Raw genomic sequence first — 18,066 nt, 5'->3', positions numbered from 1 at the left:
CCAGGAGCACTTTACTAGCATCTCTTTTTTTAAGCTAAAACATGTTCCTGTCATTGTACTCTTGCTTGAAATATTTATGGCTGAAATAACCTATAAGGACAATGCTGCACACTTCTTAGTTTTTGGGCTTCCTACTTAGTCCCACTCATGAGGTACAAAATTAATTACAGAGCCTTAAAGCCTGTAAGAGATTCTTTGATTCATTATCTAGACTAAGGTTGGTGCAACTGAGCAGCAAATTCAAAAACTTTAAACTGTAGAGATTAATAGCCACTATAGCACAAGGAGTCTGTAACTGGCAGCACACTTAGGGCATGTGGAAGGTCTCCAAGAGAAATGCTATATTTGTGATGCAGCTCATGCAGAATGCTGTGGTTTCTAGTCTGAAGAGTTTCCCCTTGTAGGTAAACGGTTATTATTTGCAGTGGACTTTGCAGGACTAATTTGATTGGGTCAACCAACCTGGACTATTTTATACCATGGACTTTTTTAAATTTATTTCATTACAATCAGAAATATGAAGTGTATGCAAAGTCCCTGTAATTGCTGATTATGGGGGGGACTGTCTATGGGTGGAAGTCAATGACTCTTGACTGCTGTCTGCTAAAGTTAAACAGTCCTTATTCTGGCTTTGCAGGACCAATGTGTATTTCTGTGAAACGATCTGGAATACTTTATTGTGTCTGCCTATGGTGTGCCTGTGTTAAATAAAGTTGGGATAATTTACTGTCAACATTATTTCTTAAAGTTGATATGACTGCCAAGTGGGCTGTGATGTGTAGTCAAAATGACCAACACTGCTGTTTGCTTACAATAAACAGTAATTTTTCTGGCTTTGCAGGACCAATGTATACTGGTGTGAGGCAACTGTAATACTTGATGACTATTATCATCACATTCAGACATCTGAACTGTGCACAGCCAACAAAATGATTACAACTGCTGAATATGGAGGCTATCAGTGGATAAAAGTGACTGATCCTATTTATTTTTCTCAGGTAAAACCATCATTGTTACCTTGCACGATTAGTGTGCATCCATATGTTTTCAAAAATTGTAATACATTACTGTGACCAGTTTTCCTGCAGTTAGACATCTTTACTGGAAAAGCTAATTCAGAGGAAAGGTTAGTTTGCTTTTGATTTCTTGTACTTTGTATTACTTTATTGCATTTTTCTATTTTGTATACTATAATTTGTTTTCTTTACACTATGTTTTACTTGTATTTGGCTTTTAATTGCATATTAAAACTTGAAAAGATACCACAGCGGTGTCTCTTGTGAGTCAGACAGAAATCAGAACAGGTCAATTAAGGAGTCACACAGATGTTAGCACAAGTCAATTATGGTTGATCATCTGTGAACTGAGAGGGTGTAATTAGGAACTAAACCTTCTATTTAAGGGCAATATAAAACATTTCAAAGCTTTACTGAAAGGAGACCACAGCTGTGTCTCTTTGTAAGTCAGACAGAATTTCTTCCCACCCTTCCACCCCATTACTGTTGTGTCCTTAAACACCACTATCCTTCTAGTTGCCTGCCCTTTATGTTAATGTGACCATATATCTCCTTACCTCCTTTCTCTGGCTGGTGTGAGTAAGCACAAAATTATCATTTTGTGAAATCACTCCCTTTCAACTATTTAAATGTATTGGCCATCCCACTGTATTCCATAGTACCAGAACACAAAAGTGCCCACCCCCTTTCAATCTATCGTGCTCTCTTAAAAATAGTGGCTCTCCACTTAGCTAAAACTTGTTACCCACTTTCACATCTAACTGCTTGGTGCACACTACAGTATTTAGGATAAACCATTTGTTTTTCATCTTACCTTTAAACATCTATTGCAAGACCACCAGTTACTGGAGAGCCCACATTCTGCCTCTCAGTAGATATCTTGGGATTAGTGCTTCTGTTTTCTCCTGGTGAGAGAAGGAGTACAGGAACATTATTTCATGGAGACTGCTGATCACCAGAAAGTCTAATAAACAGCTTTATAGATGACAACTTTGAATCTGTGCTTATATTTTGGTCCAGGAGCAGAATGTATTGATTCCTGATTGTTACTGCTTGGAGAGCAAGTGTCTGTGCTTAATGTTCCTGATTGGTCTAGTTGCTATTTAAGAAAATGGCTACAAGTCTACAGAATTTTGCATCACCTGGGACAAGACTGTGGATCACCAAACAGGATATAGCCTGCTTCTCTTCTTGGGAATGGTGCTAACATTTTCCTTCTGGTGAGAGAAGAAGCAAAGGAGCATTGCGGTCCTCACTAATATGGGAGATAGCTGCTCACCCCTACTGTAATGCCTTCCCTAGTAAGGTTAGACCACAAAATGGTCTCCTTTGAAGTAAAAATAAAACCTGGACTCCCAGCTAAACTTGGAATATTCAGGAACTATTCTGAGGCTAATCTTGCTATTAAATGAGAACCTGGCAACATTTCAAGCCCCCACAAAACCTGAGAACACTATTGCCTATGAAGAACTGTTCCCAGAAACACTGTACAAGCATGTTAATAGTTGCATAGAGGCAGCTGTACCCACCAGAAAGAAGTACGGAACTAACTCACCCTGGTGAAATCACAAAATCAATAGGCCATATAACATGAGGAAGAAAATCATGGCAAACATTAGGAGGTGCAACACCCATCAGGATACAAGCACTCTCATCAAACTACTCAGAGGACAAATAAAGTCTACCAAAGCCAAATTTGAGGTAGGTTTGGCCTGCCAGGCCAAGTACAACCACAAAGCATTCTTTAGCTATGTCTACAACCCCAAAGACAATACACAATTTTGTACAGAGCTCATTGTAAATGGAGCCACCTACACTGAGCCAGAAGATATAGCAAACCTCCAGGCTGATAAATTCAGCTCCAACTTTACACCCCTCTCTTCCCCTCAAACTTCTCTTAGGAAATATCATCAAATATAACTCCCCTCGCCATCTCTAGGGAACAGGTCCTTAATGCTCTAAGACCAAGAACACTGCATTAATTGGCCCAGACAACATCCCAGGATTCCTTCTAAATAGCATGAAAAATCAGGGCCTCTGGAATTATTATTTAACTCTAGCATCCAAACAGGCTTCGTGCCTCATGAATAGAGAAAGGCAACAGTCATCCCTCTGTACAAAAGTGGGCCATTTACAGACCCTGGAAACTACAGACCCATAAGTCTCACTAGTCTTGTATGTTAAGCCAATGAAAGAATTATCAGGGAGATGATCAATAGCGATATAGTAAACCTCCAAACACTGGACCCAACCCAGTTTGGTTTAGTCAAGGGCAGATCATGCCTACTCAACCTGGTGGACTTTTTTTGAGAAGGTCATCAAAGCAATAGATTATGGCAAAATCGTTCACACTAACTACCTTGACCTGGCCAAGGCATTTGACACAATACCCCACTTGAGCATTGTTAACAAAGTCAAGAGGTTAGGTACAAACCCATATGTCACCTGGTGGATAGCCAACTGGCTCACGGATGGGGCCCAGGAAGTTGGTATTGGGGGAGTCCACCTCTACAAAGAGGCCAGTCACAAGTGGAGACCTTCAGGGTTCAGTCCTTGGACCGCTCCTTTTTGGCATTTACTTCCCAGACATCAAGGCCAATGTCAGTGGTCTCTGGCTGACTAGATTTGCAGATGATTGCAAATTAGGAGCCGTCATTGAATCTCACACTGACACAAATGGTCTCCAGGAGGGGTTGACAGAGACCTCGCCATGGACTAAAACCACATGCCAAGAAATGCATAATCGTATCCTTTGGGAATTCATCCATCTCTGGTAAGTATCATATTGACAACATATCCCTTAGAGTTGACCCAGTAGTCAGGGACTTAGGGACACTCCCAGATAGTAATCTAGCCTTCATGTGTCTACAGTGGTGAGGAAATCATTCTGTGTTTCGCAACTTATAAACAAAGGTATGGTATCTAAGTCCAAGGATGTCATTGTTCTACTGTATTTGGCATTCATCAGACCTATCACTGAGTACAATGCTCCATTTGGTATATACCTAACCAGGCATATCCAACAATTGGAATGTCCACAGAGGTTTCTCACTAAAAGAAAACAGGGTGTAAGTAAAATGTCGTATGCAGACCACCTCAAGGCCCTATGCCTGTATTCTGTCTCCTACAGGCTTTTGAGGGGGGAGGTCTATGCCTGGCATACAGGGCATTGTCAGACCCCACTCTGATAGACCTCCTGTATATCCACAAAACAAATACCACCAGAATTGCCCATTCTAAAGACTTAAACCTTGCCTGTGATATAAACAGGACCTGCTGGAGAGAGAGGTATGTATCCCAGAGACTACCCCGTCTATGGAACAGGCTCTAAATCCCATGTGAAGCAGAGCTCCTCCCTAACCCAATTCAAGTGCAACTTGGGCAATTGGATTGGAAACCAGAAATTCATCCCTGGTTTGGCACCTATGTCTCGAATGGACACCGGTAACCTGTAAATGGTTCAACTCCCAGGCCCATGCTTGCACTTATCAAGGGTATCAGAACTTGTCAGAGATTTGGGATGTATGACTAGGCTTAAAAAGACCCTTGTGGTTATTAGGCTAGTAAACATCTATGAACCTATGATCTGTGCACAGTCAAAAAAATCACTTTAATTGCTTTTATGAGAATGAAATTGACCCTGCATTTGTGTGAAGCAAGATGGAATGCTTTGCTGTAGCCATTTTTTTTAATTATTAGATTTTTAAGGCCTACATACAAAGAAGGTGGATCTATTTGATGGGCACAGAGGCTGGCTGTACATAAATGTGAGTTATCCCTGTTGCTGTTTCATCTCAGTTTAATAATCATTGAACTGGCTTAGCTGGAGCAATGTCACACAATGTATTTATTTATGTAAAATTATCATTGCTATGGGTTATGGATGTGAATATGGCAAGGGGTATTGCAGTGTTGTAGAGTTACAAGTTAGCTATTTTCTATTTGTGGTCGCACACAATACTAGGTGGACACATATATAGTTGCTGTGAGACATGTACACACCACGTCTCCTTAACCCTCCTCTCAAAACACCCCCCTGATTAATTAAACCAGCACTGAGGATATCACTAGTAAAAGCATTCAGTCAAGGAATCAGAGCCTGTGACTAGACAGCAAACATTGCACAGTATATTAGTTCATTATAAAACATATTTAAAATTGTCATTACACTGCTGTTGGTACTTAGCTTAAGTTTTCTTAGCTCACATATACTGAAAGAACTAAAAGAGAACAACAACTGCTTTTTTATGACTTTGGGTATATACAGATTTTCTTTAACCACTTGCATAGGTTACATGCACTAACAGTTTGTACATGATGGACTCTTCTGTGAAAAGTGCTTCCAGTAATGGGCCAAATGCCATGAGTGTGAAGGTTAAAGAACTGGACCTAATGCTGTGAGTGTGAGGCTTCCAACACTGAACCTAATGTTGTGAGTGTGAAGCTTCCAGCACTGCACCTAATGCTGTGAGTATAACGTTTCCAGCACTGGACCTAATGCTGTGAATGCAAAGTCATCTGAAGCAAATACAAGGTAATGACCATGCCCTGTGCAGCGATGTCTACAAAAAGAGACTGTGCTATCCACATGGCAATAAGGAAAAGAAACTCACACCAGCTGACAAGTTTTAGTGTATAGCAGAGTTCTGTTCACAAATGCTAGTTACTTGAATGTATATGATTACAGGAAATCTATGTTAGTTGATCAAAGAGCTGCAGTCAAGAAGTGAGTCATTCAAAATCAAAAATAGTCCATCTGTTTTCCTGGTTGGCTTTTTCTGTGAGTGAGGATGTATGACTCTGCATGGCGACTTAATATGATAAGCTACTACATTGCTTGCTCTTTGGGCAAGGCCAGACCCTAAGTTGTAGTGACTTGAGTCAGCTAATGCATCTTTCAATCATCTGCTATTTTTGGATTAGTTGACTACCAGGAAAAAATATTTAGCGAAGAGTATGGCAGACTACGTTTTCCATTTAGTGTTTCAGCTACTTGTGGAATTAAAACTTAAAGTAAATATCTGTTGTCATCAAAAATGATCTATGTTTGTAAAAGTAAATATCATGAAATACTTTTAAGCACATGCCTGAAACAATGCATTTGCAAACAAAATCTAATTAAGAAATAACACTTATGGAACATCGGACACACTTTAAATCTCAATAATGTAATTTCTTTGCTCTGACATATTGCTTTGTAGAATGTAGGTGTTTTGTTGCTGTTCTGTGTCTCATCAACACTTAATTAAATGTTTGTTCTATCATTAGTCAGGCGCCTGCTGTGAAAGCACTATGGAATTTATAAATGTGAAAAAAATAATCAAGTGTTAGAGCTGCCTGAAACTGAAAATGAGTTGTACTGGTCTACTGAATTATGTTGTGGCATGTTTTTTCTCTGTAATGCAATGAAGTTAATAACTGTCTTGATAAAAATGGGTTGCAGTAGCATAATTTTCAGGAAAGAGCTTTATTGCTAATAGCAATTGCCCAAGTATCTAAAAAGTGATATCCTTAAAAACGGATACTCAATTTTTAAAAAAATCATAAAAGAGTAATAATAGCAATGCAAAATAAATACCAAAGTCACTAATTTCTCTGTGATTGATTGAGACACAATTAGGAAACAGTCCCTTAGACATAACAGAGACCACAATATCCTGGAATCATCAATGCAACATTTCTGCAGGGATGCAAGCCCCCCCGCATTGCCCCATTCTCCCATCATTTATGTATGTTAACTTCCCAATCATAAAACAGTGGATAAAAAGAAAATCCCCAATACAGAGCACAGTGTTCTTACCCAAATAGCAATTCTGCACTGCCTACTGCATAATAGAAAAAGCTTGGAGAAAACATAATATCTGGCTAGACGTATCCAGCAGCTGGAGAGACCACAAAGGTACCTAACCAAGAGGATTACTGGCCTCAAACAGTTGCCCTATGCAGCACGATTGAAAAAGCTAAAACTGTTCTCTGTTGCATACCGCTTTCTCAGAGGCGATCTGTACAGAGCCATGTCCAACCCAGAATTGTTGAACATGCTCCATCTTAGCAAAACCAAATCTACTCGAGCTACACGCTCTAGGGATATAAACCTCAACACAACAATGAATAGAACATGCTGGAGGGATAGATTCCCTTCGGAGAGACTTCCCTTGCTATGGAACAGGATCCCGATCTGCACAAGACAGAGCCCCTCACTATCACTCTTCAAGAGGAACCTTGATGAGTGGATGGGTAACAGAAAGTTCACACCAGGGATCACACCAACAGCACTACTAGATAGAGGCCAAGGGTACTAGCTGCTAGTAAAAAGGTCTAGGGAACTACTAAAGGGGCGGTGAATACCACACAACGTGGCTGGGCTAATATATGCCTTCGGGCAGATAGCCCAGTACCAATCTATGAACCTATGCTGATATGATCAGAAGTTAAAACCCAATGAAATAGCCTTCAATCAATAACAGAGATGTCAACTTTTCTACATGAATGCTACCGAAGAAGAAAAAAACTACTGCATTTTTCTACATACAGTTATAACCATAACAATAAAATAATAATAGTTAATATTATTATGAAAATATAAGTTAATATTGTAGTGTTATCTCTGGCAGGGGACAAATACAAATACACAAGAATCTCACATTTATTGTTGTGGGTAAGGTAACTGTGTATGACAAACAGAACAATTGCATTGACTGGGGATGTAAGTTCTCTCTATTTCTTTCTCTGTCTTTTTTTTTTTTTTGGTTTATAGGGAGCCTTCAAACATGTGATAATTCTGAAAATAAACTTTGATTAAACAACCAACAGTAAGATTTTAAGCTGAAACTAATGTTTCAAGAAAGAGTATGGAGAACATGCTATTTATACACAGCATGGCTTTTAGGTTAAAAGTAGTAACTTATGAAGGAATTGAAGAAGATGGCATCATGTCAGAAAGTAAGCATTCCACACAAACTACTAATATTTATTTATTTATTTATTCTTTGTTGGCCAGTTTAATCTCACTAGGCTAGTTGCCTCTTTTCAGGGGAGATCCGAGGTGGTATTTATACTACTAGGGGAAATTTGGCAAGAGCATCAGGGAACTTCCCCTACACTTCATTGTTGCGAGTGACAGCCTGAGAAACAGGGAGGCAGATGGAAAGAGAAGGAGATGATGGAGTGGTAAAAGAAATGGACGAGAAAGCAAATATCAAAACCAGAGAACATGTGCAAGATTCTGAAGAAATGTTTCAAAGACATCTGTTTGGAGAGGAGTCAGCAAATGATGGATGTATAAATACAACCCTCCAGTTAGCAGGGTTGTAAGATGATTTACTTAAAGAAATGGTGATGCAGAGTCAGTCAGAAAATGAAGGTGAATTTTCATGAGGGGATATTATGGAGAACATACAAAAGGGGGATGCAGAGACCATCCTGAAGAACAATGGTGAGATGGAAAAGAAAACGTGCAGAGAAAGTTAAAGACAAAAGTGGAGTAGCAGAAAAGAAGGCAAAAGAAAATGAAAAAAATTGAAGTATGTGGTAAGGATTCAAAGTAAAGAAGACAAACAAATGGGCAGGTCTAAGTGTGGGACAATTTAATAGCTCCTTTGGGTGTGAACGCACATTAGGTAAGAGGATTTAACAGAGACATTTTGTGACATTATAGTTGAGATTTTTTCAATGGAAAATTTTCTTGGGAAATGTGAAACAAAGAAAGTCTGTAACCCATGTAATCTTTCCATGATAAAAGCATTTTACAGGAACAAAAAAGAAAATCAATGCTCAATTTCAAACAGAGGTAGAAAGAGAGACTTTGAAAGGATATTTAGAAACTTTATGTAAAGAAGTACTGGACATTGCAAAAGTTTATCACAAAAGGGGCTTATGGACTGGTGGCCGGGATTGTATTATTGTGTTAAAAATCGAAAGAGAGAAATCTTACATATAACAAGCATGATGAATGTAGAGCAGAACAGGAATGTCATAAAATACTGGGGACAACCCAAAATATGTTTTTTGTGGAAAGAACGACATTGGATAAGTAAATGTGATAAAATGTTATATGTGTGTGGAAATGGTGCATGATGCAAAAAATGTGAATTGAAATGTTACAAATGTAGTACAACTGGACATTTATGGATGGATTGCAAAAATGAAAAGAAGAGAAGGAAAAGAAAGAGAAGAAAACTGTCGAAGAGAATAAATGTTAGCAGTAGTAGAAACAAAAGAAAAATTAGATGAGAAAAATATAATAAAAAGGACAGAAGAAGGTTCTGAAATAACTGATGAAGAAGACATAAATTGGGAGTTAGTAAAAGAAAAATAATTATTTTCCTAAAATGGTAAAGACAGAAAAAGAAAATTTAAATGGATAAATAGAAAAGCAAAAAGAAAGGAAATCTATGGAAAAGAATGTATACAGCTAATGATTGGAGGTTGGTAAAGGAAATCTATGGAAAAGAATATATACAGCTAATGATTGGAGGTTGGTAAAGGAAATCTATGGAAAAGAATATATACAGCTAATGATTGGAGGTTGGTATAAGTGTTAACAGATACATGGCGAGTGTTTGATTTTCATCTTTGGGAAGGTTGGCTAGGCGTAAAATGGAATCAGAACCACATTTATTGGCCAAGTATACATGCTTACAAGGAATAGGACTGCGGCTTCAGTGACTCTCCAAGTATGAATTACATAAATGACATGCATACACCTATTAAGAATAAGACAAATGACATACATGCAACTATTAGAACAAGACAAACAACTAAATATACATATCCATACAAGGTGCAAAGTGCAACTCAGTGCAAGGAATACTGAAACTCTAAAAGAAACAAGTATTAACAATATGTAAACAATACTGCAGAATCCTCAGAGGCCTGGGAAAAAGAATACCCTAACCTAACCTAATAAACTGAGTTAACCATTTATGGTTATTATTATGGTTATTGCATGAACTTGATGGCCTGTGGAAAAAATGTTTTTATAACTGCTTGTTTTGCTGCATATTAATCTATAACACCTGGCTGATGGTAATAGATCAGAAAGATGGTGACCTGGATGTGAAGGGTCTTGATCATGATCTTGTCTGCCCTTTTCATGACTCTGGAATAGTACAAGTCATGTAAAGAGGGCAAACTAGCACCAATGATATTTTCAGCAGACCCGACTATTTGATGTAACCTATTTTTGTCATGATTAGACAGAGATCCAAACCACACTGTTATGGATGAGCTGAGAACAGACTCAATGACTGCTGTACAGAACTGAATCAACAGGTCCTGTGGGAGGTTGAACTTCCTCAGCTATTGTAGAAAGGACATTCATTATTGTGCCTTTTTGTGATGGACCCTACATTGGTCTCCCACTTCAAGTCCCAGGAGATTATAGATCCCAGAAATATGAAGGATTCCACAACTGACCCAGCAGTATTAAATATAAAGAGGGTGGATAATATTTAGTACCACTATTAAAGTCCACTGTCAGATCCGCAGTTTTAAGTGTTCAGTTCCAGATTATTCTGACTACACCAAAGTGCCAGCTGCTCAACCTCCCACCTGTATGCAAACCCATCACCAATCCTGATAAGCCTGATGCGAGTTGTATCATCTGCATATTTAATACATTTGACAGAGGGGTACTTAGAGGTACAGTCATTAGTGCAGTGGGAGAATAGTAGTGGGGAGAGCACACATCCCTGGGGGCACCTGTATTGATCGTGCTATAGCTAGATGTAAATTTCCCCAGTTTCACCTGCTGTTTCCTATTGGTTAGAAAACTGGTGATCCAGTGACAGCTGGAAGCAGGAATGGATAGCTGGGAGAGGTGGAAGCAGGAATGGATAGCTGGGAGAGTTTCAAGTGAAGAAGTTCTGGAATTATTGTATTTATGGGCGGCACAGTGGTTAACATTGTCGCCTCACAGCAAGAGGTTCTCCGGTTCGATTCTCGGCTGGAATGCCTTCTGTGTGGAGTTTGCATATTCTCCCTGTGTTTGTGTGGGTTTCCTCCGGGTACTCCGGTTTCCTCCCACATTTCAAAGACATGCATCTGGTGCATTTCTCCCCAGGCCTCCGCTGAAAACAGGATCTGTGGAACCTAGTCGGACTTTCCTGGTCAACAAATGATAAATAAATAAATAAATAAAAATGCAGAGCTGAAGTACCCAAACAGAGTCCTTGCATATGTCCCTGGGTTGTCAAGATGTTGCAAGATATAGTGCAGGCTCATACTAACTGCATCATCTACTGACCAGTTCTGTTGATAAGCAAACTGAAGGGGCTCCAATGAGGGAGCTGTAATATCCTTCACGTGAGCTAACACCAGCCTCTAAAAAGACTTTATGACCACCTATGTCAAAGCAACAGGCCTGTAGTCATTCAGTCCTGTTATAGTCGATTTTCTAGGCACTGGAATGATTGTGGATTGTTTGAAACATAAGGGAACTTTACACAGCTCTAATAATTTATTAGAAATCTGAGTAAAAAGAGGAGCCAGTTGATCAGCACATGTTTGTAAAGAGGAGGGTGAAACCCTATCTGGACCAGCTGCTTTCTTAATTTGCTGTCTTTTAAAAAAATGATACACATCCTCCTCAGAGATATTTAATGCAGGCTGAATGTAAGAATGTGTGGTATTTGTAGCCTCAGACTTATCAATCCTGCACTAAAAAGCATTCAAGTCATCACCCAGGTGGTAATTAGCTGCAGTGTAGGGTGATAGTTTCCTGTAGTTTGTAATGCGTTGTAGACCTTTCCACACTGATGAAGGATCATTGGCTAAAAACATTTTTTTCAGCTTTTCAGAATAATTTTTTTTAGACACTTTGATTTCTTTTGTCAGTGTGTTCCTTGCCTGTCTAAAAGGTGTTCTATCCCCACTTCTATAGGCATCTTCCTTGGTTTGATGAAGCTAAGATGTTACTGTGTCTGGCAGTTCATGCAAGTTAGCAGAAGAATCTTCAAAGACACTCCAATCTGTACAATCAAAGCAGGCTTGCAGCTTCAGCTTTGCCTTAATAATCCACCTTCTCACTGTATTGATCACAGGTTTAGCCGATTTTAACTTGCTCTTATAGAAGCAAATAAATCAGACAGTGGTCAGAAAAGCCTAAAGCTGCATGGAGGACAGCACAACAAGCATATTTTACACTGTATAACAATGATCCAGTGTGTTCCTGTCTCTGGTAGGACACTTTATATGCTGTGTAAATTTAGGAAGTTCATGGCTGAGATTTGCCTCATTAAACTCCCCCAGAATAATCAGAAGGGAATTTGGATAATTCTGCTCCAAGCACATTATCTGATCAGACAATTTTTGTAGTGCCACCCTCACACAGGCTTGAGGTGGAATTTAAACACTAACCAGAATAAATAGGTCTACAATTAACACAAAACATTTCTAAGTGGGGGCAGCACATTTTACTTAACACTGTGACATCATTACACCAACCTTCATTGATATAAAAGCAGATTCCACCTCCTTTACTCTTCCCTAATGTCTTTGATACTCTGTACAGTCTGTAAAATTGAAAGCCAGGCAGATGTAATGCAGAGTCTGGAATTGATTCATTTAGCCATGTTTCTGTGAAACACAGTACAGAAGAAGGTGAAAAATTCTTGTGAATTTCATTGAGAAGTGACAGTTCATCCATCTTATTGCATAGGGAGCAGGGGTTTGCCAGATGTAAACTTGAGTATCATTCAATAAAAGTCTCTCAGCCTAACCAGTGTATCAGCTCACTTCCCCCTTTTGCGATGCCTGTGTCCACCTCTGCTGCTGACAGCTCCTGCTCCTCCAGCTAGGATCCCAAGAAAATTTCTTAATTGTGAAAAACCTGGTGTCAAACTGTATGAAATGAATTGCCAAATATTTAACAATTCTTCACGAGTATACTTAATTACAGTTAAATACCAAACAACATGACAAATAAACAAAAACAAACAGAATATTAGAAAGCACTGAACCGAGGCTGCCATTCACTATGCCGTCTTGTTTTTTTAGAATGACCTATTAGGAAAGCTAGCCTACTAATTAGCTATGTTCTTATGAAATCATAAATCTAAGGAAAAGGGAAAATGAACATTTTTAGAGTGCCTTCTATAAAAATGAATACTATTAAGAATGTAGTAAGAAGAGAACAAATTTTGGAGTTGGAGTGGTGTAATACATGTCATGTAGATGTAATTATATTAGAAGAGACAATATTTTTACCAAATGAAGAAAGATTACAAGCAGAGAAACTATGGGGAGGAAAGATAATCTGGAATTTGGGAAATGAGAGATGATCCAGAATATCTGCATTCTGTAAAAACAAAGTAAAGATGTTAGATGTAGAAGAAATACCACAGGCAATGAACAAGCCAAAAAATAAACCAAAGGATTTATTAGCTTAGCGCCTCAGCTATTCAGCCTTCAAAGAGTAAAAAGCCACAACAAACATCACAATAATATACAAATAAAATTAAGTCACACCCACTGCTAATTAAATTAAATTACATATTTCCAATCGCAATCTTTATTTAACCCTAATGGTTCCAGTGTGTTAAATTTTAAAATATATGAGGTTTCCTTTCTACGAAGCTTACTATTTAAGCTAACAAGTTCACCCAGAGATACCTCGACTTTCTCCAGAAAACAACCCCAGATATAATCAGGGTTTGAACTATGAAAGTCAAGAAAATGACTACCTAAAGGGCTGTTTATTTTAGCATTTTTTATGTTTCTTAGGTGCTCCTGGAAATGCACTTTGAAATTTCTACTAGTTTTACCAATATAATACTTATTGCAACTGCACTTCAAAGCACTTCAAAGCATATATAACCCCATAAGTATTACAGCTAAAATTGCATCTCACAGAAAAATAATGTCCATTAATGTATTTAAAACAATTAACCACATTTTTGCATACAGAGCATTTATTACAGGGTAGAGTGCCTTTAGGTATTGACATTTCTGTACTAAGTCCCACAATGGGGAGTTCGAACTGATTGTGTACTGCCATGTCCCCTAAATTTCTAGCCCTCTTGTAAGAAATCTGCAGTCTTTTAGGCAGCAGTAAACTCAATTCCTTGTCCCTGAGTAGCATGCGCCAAAACTGATGAACAGTATTCACAACTTTGTCACTAATGACATTAAAAGTAGTGACAAAGTAAATATAATTAGAGTTCATTTTAATGCATATATAAGAACTAAAAATATAGGTAGGCCCACTATCATTATGAACATTACCAATACTTCGGGCCCCACAATTAATTTGAACATTAGGCCGTCTTAACTCCATTACCCTAGCTTTTGCTTCCACAACTAACCTGGTATCATAACCCCTATCTAAAAACATTTTTTCAGATTCCAAAATTTCCTAATTAAAGACTTCATCCATATTACAAAGTCTATGTATCCTTAAAAAATCATTATAGGGTAAAACTTTCATTAAATTATCTGGATGGCAACTATTTCCATATAGGAATTGATTTCTCTGTTCAAATTTACTATATAGCCCTGTGTTCAACTGTCTGAGTTTGATGTCCAAAAAATTAATCTCCATACCTAACTGGATGCCATCAAATTGTAGGCCCATATTGTTGACCTGTAAATCTTCCACAAAATGGGAGGCCACATCCATAGGGCCTTCACACGAAAGAATAAGATCATCTATAAACCTCAAGTATAATAAAACCTGAGACCTATAGAAATTATGGCGGTATATATTATCATACTAAAACTTGCCCATAACCAGGTTGGCATACATGGGGCAAAAGCCACTCCCATTGCAGTCTCCTGCAACTGGTGAATAATTTCCCCATTAAAAAAAAATATATATATATTCTTTAAACAAAATACAACCAAATCACTCAAAAAAATAAGACATAGGGGAATCACCTAGAAAGTGAAACAGGGCCTGAATAACAACATCATGTCTGATGTTGGTATATAAACTTTTTACACCCATACACAGCCATAGAACTTTTCCATCTAAAGCCCTGTATTTTAGTCAGGAAATCTTGGCTATCTCTTACATATGAAGATAGTCCTAAGACATATATTTATAAAAAACACATGTAGAAAAGTACTGATAGGTTTTAAAAAGTACTTTTCAGCAAAGATGTTAGATGTAACTTTAGCAAAAATGTAAAGATTAAACAATGTAGATTTAAATGGAAAGAACAAGTATACATAATTCTAACATTATATGTTTATACTAATTGTGAAGAAAGGGAAGCTTATTTCATCAGTTTGTAGACTATGTCGTGATAAATATGAATATTATAATAACATGAGACTTTAATTGTGATTTAAAAGGCAAGTGTGAAAAGAAAGGAAATTATATAAGAAAAGATGTGAAATGTGGTAAGTTAAAACTTTGGGACAAAAATGTATGACCTTATAAAATGAGTATGTCTGGAACTGAAATAGATTATTTTATAGATTAGAGGATTTAGTTATAGAAGAAGGGGGGTGGTTGAAACAGGATCTTCTGATCATCTTGCAGTATGGGTAGGGATAAAGGAAAACAATATATAAAAATAGGCAAAGGAATAACAATAAATGAGAAAGCATGGAATGAAGAAAAACATTTAGCAATACAGCTATGGAAAGATCATATTACTATGGGAACATTTTATAAAACTCGGTATGAATGGTGGATGATATTTAAGGGGAAAATATAACAAATATTTTTACAGTGGGATTATGATGTGAAAAGAGAAGGAAAAATATAAAAGAAATATAATGATGCATAACATAATGACAGAAAGTACTTTGACATAGTTACATGAAAGAAAAGAAAAAATACAAGAACTGTTACATAAGTGAATATATTTTTACAAGAAAAAAGGGAAGTATGAAGTTACTTCAACAACTTGCTAAGGGAGGATTATAGTGTAATGAAAGCAATAAAAAATGTAAAAGGAAAAATGGAACTCAGGAAAAGATTATAAATAATGTAGTACAATATGTACAAGAAATGTTTAAAGAAAAAAGAAAGTAATGAAAATACATAGAAAGTAAAAAAGCTAGCAAAGAAAGAGAATAAAGAGTTGGAAAAAGAGAATTCTTTATATGAGCTAGATAAAATAGTAGGACAAGTAAATGTAGATTCTGCTGCAGGATCAGATGGAATAGGGTAAGAAATATATACAAATTTTAAGGGATTGGAAAAAAAAATGTTTTTAAAAATTTTGAATGAGTGGTTAAAAGAAGGTTTTTATATATAAAGAATTATGGAGTGAAATTAATTAAATTCATATGGAAGAAGGAAGGCAGAAGACAAAAAAATGGAGACTGATAGTATTTAATTATAATGATTATGAGATCTTTACGAAAATAGTACAAAAAAGTTTTGAAACTAAAATGGAAAATATTATGCAAGATAGTTTATATAGTATAAAGGGGAAGGGTTATCAAGAATTATTAATGATAGAGAAATTGTGAAAGATGTTATGAATAGAACAGAATCATGATAGGAGACCCTAATAAGATATTTGACACAATTTGACATGAAATCTTATGGGTAATAATGAAAGAATATAATATAAGCAAGAAAGTTGTGAAATTATGTAGTCAGCATATAGTAATAATAATGTAAAAACATCTGTCTATGGCTGGTTAAGCCAAGAGGTACATATGACAGTGGTGTAAGACAGGAATGTCCAATGAGTTGTATACTCTTTCCATGAGTTATAAATGCAATAGTATGTGAAATAAATTACAAAATGAAGGAGGTGGGCTATATAACACCTGAAGGGTTAAGAATTCCAGTTCTGTTAACATATGCAGATAACATTATAATAATTGCAAAAAACAAAATTTGGATAAAAGAAGTAATAATTTGCACAAACGAGTGTCTAGATGTGATATAGATGGCTTTAAAAAGTAAAGGTTTATGGGATGTAGTAAATATAGGGGTATATATCTCACAATGAATGCAATTTCTCTGTTAGCTAAAACATTTGAGAGCAAAGATATAAATAGAATTCATTGCGGAAAAACAATTTCAGGAATTAAACACACCTGCCTTTTCTGGAGAAAATATAAATTATCATTCAGAAAAAAGGCTTATTTGATAAATTCAATACTGGTGGGAAAACAGCATACTTAGCAAGTGTATTTATTTTGCCAGTATTATTTGAAAGAGAATTATTTCAGATATATTTTTCATTTATATGGGGTTCTAGATTAAACCCAATAAAAAGAGGAGAGTTGCATGTAAATAAAGAAGGAGGTTTAGGGCTAATTAATCTAGTGGTATATCCTGCTTCATTAAACTTGTACAAAGTGTTAAAATGAATAAATGAAAAGATGACAGATTAGTAGTAAAAACTGTATAAATATAAGTATGATAAATTTTGGGGCATGGAAAAAAGAATAAAATAGAGTGTGTAATAAGTGTATAAATGAAGAAATAAAGTGTTACCAAGAAAAAAATATTTTTGTGGAAAATAAAAACTGACGATTTAGAAAAAGAAAAGTATGGTATAAGAATGCTCTCTGCCTCTTCCCAACAGCAGTTGGGTCCTCGGTGGTGATCTGTATTGTATTAATTTATGTATTAATTAATGTTGTTGTTCCTATATAATCAGACGCTTGGTGCTGCATCAATGTAAGGTGCGGAACATCTCTCTAGCCAGCGGGAATCCTGTATCACCTCCACCTAGTCGTACTGCCACCTGCAATTAGTATTTTATTTTTCTTCACACAACTGCAATATGCTTGCTTCTGAATTAATCTAAGGTGCAGAACATCCCTCTAGCCAGCCGGAATCTTTTGTATCACCTCCACCTAGTTGTACCGCCACCTGCAATTAGTATTTTATTTTTCTTCACACAAGTGCAATGTATGTTTTACTGTTTTTTTTTTATCTCTGATTGTTCTTACCAGCTTAGCTGTTAGTTTATCTGACTTTTAAAGCACACCACCAAACCAATACCCCCCAATGTTTAAGGGCATCCCACTACCCCACTTTTATTAGTAGTCTCCCCACCCCTTACTCTTAGTAACTAACATTTCCCTTTGCATATTTCCCCACGTTTCACTCTGCCTCATATTTCTTTGACTC

The 18,066-nt window shown here is 36.9% G+C and overlaps 1 protein-coding gene across 3 annotated transcripts in view; it reads left to right on the top strand.

The window, feature by feature from the left end:
* B3GAT1 (beta-1,3-glucuronyltransferase 1) overlaps positions 1 to 18,066 on the top strand; it is a 2,298,313-nt gene that overhangs the window by 483,960 nt on the left and 1,796,287 nt on the right. For 2 of the 3 annotated variants that reach the window (XM_044081174.1, XM_044081175.1), the window contains exon 2: positions 842 to 998. The exons of the other annotated variant lie outside the window; for it this stretch is intronic. The gene's annotated coding sequence lies outside the window, so the exon portion shown is untranslated. The remainder of the gene's footprint in view (positions 1 to 841; positions 999 to 18,066) is intronic. 3 annotated transcript variants of the gene reach the window in all.

The sequence above is a fragment of the Protopterus annectens genome, chromosome 8.part0 (assembly GCF_019279795.1).
Source record: "Protopterus annectens isolate FY-2018-M chromosome 8.part0, PAN1.0, whole genome shotgun sequence".
In the NCBI taxonomy this organism is placed as follows: domain Eukaryota; kingdom Metazoa; phylum Chordata; order Ceratodontiformes; family Protopteridae; genus Protopterus; species Protopterus annectens.
Note: the sequence above shows the minus strand (reverse complement) of the source record. Positions and strands in the feature narration are given on the sequence as shown.